The sequence below is a fragment of the Salvelinus sp. IW2-2015 genome, linkage group LG16 (assembly GCF_002910315.2).
Source record: "Salvelinus sp. IW2-2015 linkage group LG16, ASM291031v2, whole genome shotgun sequence".
In the NCBI taxonomy this organism is placed as follows: domain Eukaryota; kingdom Metazoa; phylum Chordata; class Actinopteri; order Salmoniformes; family Salmonidae; genus Salvelinus; species Salvelinus sp. IW2-2015.
In genome coordinates, this window is record NC_036856.1 from 3,546,850 (window position 1) to 3,552,947 (window position 6,098).

At 40.8% G+C, this 6,098-nt stretch overlaps 1 long non-coding RNA gene across 1 annotated transcript in view; it reads right to left on the bottom strand.

Moving 5' to 3' along the window:
- Nucleotides 1–1,965: 1,965 nt before the first annotated feature.
- The window catches only part of LOC139028926 (uncharacterized), a 4,251-nt gene continuing 118 nt past the window's right edge, over nucleotides 1,966–6,098 (bottom strand). The window contains exon 2 of the long non-coding RNA XR_011481134.1: nucleotides 1,966–5,171. This is a non-coding gene — a long non-coding RNA (uncharacterized lncRNA). The remainder of the gene's footprint in view (nucleotides 5,172–6,098) is intronic.

Consider the following 6,098-nt stretch of genomic DNA (forward strand, 5'->3'; position numbering starts at 1 on the left):
ATACTAGTAGATTGATTGGGGAAATGAAAACCAGGTGTGTATGAAAACAAGACAAGACAAATGGATATATGAAAAATGGAGCGGCGATGGCTAGAAAGCCGGTGACGTCGATCGCTGAACGCYGCCCGAACAAGGAGAGGAGCCGACTTCGGYGAAAGTCGTGACACCTTTGCACATGTGCATACCTATAGATGAATCAGTCAAGAGAGTATGAGTGATGAAAGTTGGACAAAGGATCCCGAAATCTCTGARCAAGAAACAATTATGCTGTTATTATGTGCCAGATGTTAAGACTACAAAATCTGGGTTCATGATTGTAATTCAACTTTGCCATGGTTTGTTTAGATATAGGCAGGTAGCCTATAGCCCCTGACAGGCCCACATCTCATTTCAGATAGTCTACAGTAGCCTAGACAAGATGCAGGCAAAATGTAAACTGAACAATTTAGCAGCTTGCTTAGTTCAAATTAACAGAATMATTTAATCAACATGAATAGCGAGGCAATTTCGAGGTAAGAAGCGCTTGTGTTTCATAATAGCCTGCTGGAATAGGCTACTGAGGATGRGGGTCATGATTTAAATCACTTAATTAAATAGTAATAATATGGATATGCTCGTCAACAACAGCCAGTGTTATTTTATTTKAAACATTTTTACCCGTAGCCTAATCTGACTACTGTTACTGTCAATTTAATGTGTTCTAACAACTGATCGGCAATTGCGATAGAGGTTTGATAACTTCCAATTCATTTAACTAAACATGTCCATTAATAATTGYATAATATCATAAGGCTACAACAATACATTGAAGTTATAGGCTAGTTATTCAATTGGTTTGCCAGCTCCAAGTAGGTTACAGTGATATYGTMATTTCAACATGTGTATTGTATAAAATGGTAAAAATACTTCAAAGTACTACTTAAGTTGTTTTTTGGGGTATCTTTACTTTACTATTTATATTTTTGCCAGCTTTTACTTTGACTTCACTACATTCCTAAAGAAAATAAATGGACTTTTTACTCCATACATTTTCCCTGACACCCAAAAGTACTCGTTACATTTTTGACAGGAAAATGATCCAATTCACACACTTACAAGATAACATCCCTGTCCTCCCTACTGCCTTCTGATCTAGCAGACTCACTAAACACAAATGCTTCTTTTGTAAATTATGTCTGAGTGTTGGAGTGTGCCCCTGCCTATCCTGTCTGGTTTGCAGAATATACAGAATTTGAAATGGTGTATACTTTTACTTATAAGTACATATTAGCTGTTCCAATTACTTTTGATACTTAAGTACATTTAAAACCAAATACTTGTAGACTTTTACTCAAGTAGTATTTTACTGGGTGACCTTCACTTTTACTTGAGTCATTTTCTATTAAGTATCTTTACTTTTACTCAAGGTGAGTACTTTTTCCACCACTGAAAATGGTAGCCTACAATGGCATATCAATGAAAAGGCTTCTTGGTGGCAACAGAGGAAAATGTATCATTTGAGGACGCGAGGGAGTTCCATAACTTCCGTTTCAAATGTTCACTGGGGCAGCCCCCGAGACCAAGAACGGATAATGCATAAACACTTTATTGATGTGCATCAGTTCTAGCGTATAAATATGTTTTACGGAAAAAGGGTTGGAAATAGATGCCTCCATAATGAAAATCTAAACCGCTACATATAACATATAGCTGTAGCGCTCTCTCAACACACACACACACACACACACACACACACACACACACACACACACACACACACACACACACACACACACACACACACCACACCACACACACACACACACACACACAACACACACACACACACACACAACACACACCACACACACACCGCCGGCGCTCCCTACCGCTCACCCACTCAGCAACAACCAGCCTCACTGCCTGACAGTCAGCAGCAGGTCACAGTGAAATATACAGTACCAGTCAAAAGTTTGGACACACCTACTCATTCAAGGGTTTTTCTTTATTTTTACTATGTTCTACATTGCAGAATAATAGTGAAGACATCACCACTATGAAATAACACATATGGAATCATCTAGTAACCAAAAAAGTGTTAAACATGTCATGATTTTAGATTCTTCAAAGTAGACACCCTTTGCCTTGATGACAGCTTTGCACACTCTTGGCATTCTCTCAACCAGCTTCATGAGGTAGTCACCTGGAATGCATTTCMGTTAACAGGTGTGCCTTGTTAAAAGTTGATTTGTGGAATATCTTTCCTTCTTAATGCGTTTGAGCCAATAAGTTGTGTTGTGAGAAGGTATACAGAAGATAGCCCTATTTGGTAAAATACCAAGTCCATATTTGACCGACCGGCTGAAACCGGTCTTATGTAGCAAAATTTGAAATTGTGTTTTTTACATTGGATAAAAGTAGAGACTCAGAGCTACAAAATGGTATATACTATACTACAGTTGAGGAACAATGGGAAGGTAATTTTGCTTTGAAAGTTGATAACTCACTTTTGAGAAAATAGCCTCTGAATGTTTTGGTAATACTGTAGTACTTTTGCACAATGTAGCAATGCCCACTTCCACTCAACTTCCTACACGATACCTAGCTTCCTCTCCCGATTGCGTTCTGTMAACCTGATTGTAGCCATACTAGCYTCGAAGTCACTTGTTTTATCATTAATATACTGAGGTAATYAGTATATCAATATGATCAAATTTCTATTGTTTTTTTTATCATTCTTGTTGAAAATTGTGTTTATCYGTTCAGTTAGTGATTTTTGTAATTCGATTATTGTGTTCTGTGTCTTATTTTGTCTCTTAACTAGCTAACTATTAACAAGCTAACTAGTAATGTGGCTAGCAATTAGCCAACGCCCCCCTCCCTTACCAACCATGGCACTGTTTTACACAAGGTGCTTGCAAGAGCTGCCAAAGATAACAGTAACAGATGTACATCGTCTGGCCAAGACAAGTAGCAAAGCACCGACCTCCAAGTTGGAAAAATAATTCAAACTTTATGTTTCCAGTTACCTTTTCAACTATGAAGGTAAGTGTAGCCAAGTTGCCTACCAGACCAGACAAGGACGTTTACTCAAAGCTGTAACGYAGTTTAAGAYATGCCTTTTACAGTAGCTAGCTAACATTATGATTGCTCATTAATTTTTATTCAAAACAGTTTCGAACAAGGACAAAGTGACARGAGAGGTCAGCATAAGRGCTTGCTGCTACAGGTCCATGAGGAAAAATGAGAAACCACACAGTTTGAGTGTAGGGTGAAAAGTCARCTGTTTGTGACACACTACATGTCAGTTGCCTAGTCCTAGACTAAGAAGTTCCTGTCAATGGAGATCTGCATTAAAAGGCATTGCTTAGTCTAGGACTAGGCTTAACCCATGTCTATGAAACCATTCTTAGTGTAGTAATTGTTCAGTCGTCTTCCTTGCTGTTTCTGTAAGCTCTGCTATGTTGGRCGCATTAGATTAAATGTAAACAATTGAAATTGTTCTAACCGTAATAGACAAGTTTAAACCCGTATTGCTGTAATGAATTTAGTGGCTGTTGCATGTTGCACCAGTCACTTCTGTTTGCTGGTCGGGACACATGTTGAGTGACTTTATAGTCTAATCATTTGATTTTTATAACCCCACATAGGTTGTACTCACGCCCTCTGAGCCAGTAACAATGACACAACATCACTGTTCATGTGTTGTTGGCACTGCATTATGCAACCACACAGTTGCATTACTATTACAGTCTGCACACTATTCACAGATTCGAACACCAGTYGTCCCACCTGTGCACAGCTGCACAGAGGCCGTGCAGCAGTGGCATAAACCAAGGACTATGGTATGTTTTAATAGCTATACCACATATCAACATCATATGGTTATAATCACATCATTCTGCTAAGAAATTATTTAATGAAAACTTAAATCGTTTCATGATTAGATTGAGAATAGTGCCCTTGTACTGTCKTWTWACAGGGTCTGAAACCTGGGCCCATAGTCAAAATGACCATCACCAAGCCYACCAAAAAGAGCATGGCWGAAGGAGGGATWAGGTGAGTATTCCCTAATAGCCAGTATAGTAMGTATTAGCTGGTCATGTCCTATTACACTTTGACTATATAMAATTATTTAATTTCAGGTGGTTTCAAGTACATGTTTAGATTGGCTAACCACAGCGGCTGCTTTGCTTTGCAGAAGCACACTCTACAGCGCCCTTCTTGGACCGCTCCTTGACCTCTCAGTTTTCCAGATAGCAGAGGCATACAAGTACTTTGACCCTCTATCCAAGCCATTGATCTGCAGCATGGGGATGTCTGCTGAAAAGCTTTTATTCGACTCCCACTTTGGAAAGGTACAGGTGGGGAGCCTYCTGTCTTACCAGCAGCCTCCAATCACAACGCGACACATMGTTCACCATAAGGAGACRCCACCATTCCCTTCACTGCCCCTAGATGGCTACAGACTGGAGAGCAACTTTCAAGGCTGCACATTTGTGCTCAGTGAAGGAGACCAACTTCACATAGYCTCTTCAGGTGCGCTTCGCAACAGCCCATAAAATAGARGAAACTACTAGAGAACAGAGTGCTGTCTCCGACTGGCAGGTGCTCCGGAAACCAAGACTGACCGAGTCACGGTTCCCGAGAGGCTTGCCATGTGAGAGGGCTGACATCTGCAGGCAATCTAGCTGAAAGRATCCTCAAAGGYACAGCACCAACAGCTGAMATKAAGAGGGGACTGAAGTTGGAGATGGAAGCAGCCAGTGACTACTGCAAGATGCAGAATGTCAACTTCTCACCCTGTGGCCTCATCATWCATCCTGACGTCCCTTGGCTTACCTCTTCTCCTGATGGTCTGGTCTACGACCCTCTCAAGCATACACCTTTTGGCCTAGTTGAAATTAAGAACCCGAAAGTAAAGGGTTTTGTGGATTGCAAGTACGTTCACATGCATAACGGTGAACCTTCCCTGAAGAGGCAGCATGCCTACTACTGGCAAGTTCAAGGTCAGCTCTACATCACTGGGTTGGAGTGGTGTGACTTTGTTGTCTGTGYGCATGTGGACATTCTGGTCGAGAAAATACATAGAGACCCAGTGGTGTTCTCACTAATCAGAGAGATGGGTGACTGGTACTACTTACAGTTGAAGTCGGAAGTTTACATACACTTAGGTTGGAGTCATTAAAACTCTATATCCTCAGTAAAACGAGTCCTATATATCGACAAAACCTGAAAGGCCGCTCAGCAAGGAAGAACACACTGCTCCAAAACCGCCATAGAAAAGCCAGACTACGGTTTGCAACTGCACATGGGGACAAAGATCGACTTTTTGGAGAAATGTCCTCTGGTCTGATGAAACAAAAATAGAACTGTTTGGCCATAATGACCATCCTTATGTCTGGCGGAAAAAGAGAGAGGCTTGCAAGCCAAAACACCACTCCCAACCGTGAAGCATGGGTGGTGGCAGCATCATGTTGTGGGGGGTGCTTTGCTGCAGGAGGGACTGGTGCACTTCACAAAATAGATGGCATCATGAGGGGGGGAAATTATGTGGATATATTGAAGCAACATCTCAAGACATCAGTCAGGAAGTTAAAGATTGGTCGCAAATGGGTCTTCCAAATGGACAATGACCCAGAGCATACTTCCAAAATTGTGGCAAAAATGGCTTGAGGACAACAAAGTCAAGGTATTGGAGTGGCCATCACAAAGCCCTGACCTCTAGTCCTATTGAAAATTTGTGGCAGAACTGAAAAAGCGTGTGCGAGCAAGGAGGCCTACAAACCTGACTCAGTACACCAGCTCTGTCAGGAGGAATGGGCCAAAATTCACCAAATTTATTGTGGGAAGCTTGTGGAAGGCTACCAGAAACATTTGACCCAAGTTAAACAATTTAAAGCAATGCTACTAAATACTAATTGAGTGTATGAAACTCTCTGACCGACTGAGAATGTTGATAAAGAAATAAGAGCTGAAATAAATAATTCTCTCTACTCTACTTTATTCTGACATTTCACATTCGTAAAATAAAGTGGTGATCCTAACTGACCTAAGACAGGGATTTTTACTAGGATTAAATATCAGGAATTGTGAAAACTGAGTTGAAATGTATTTGT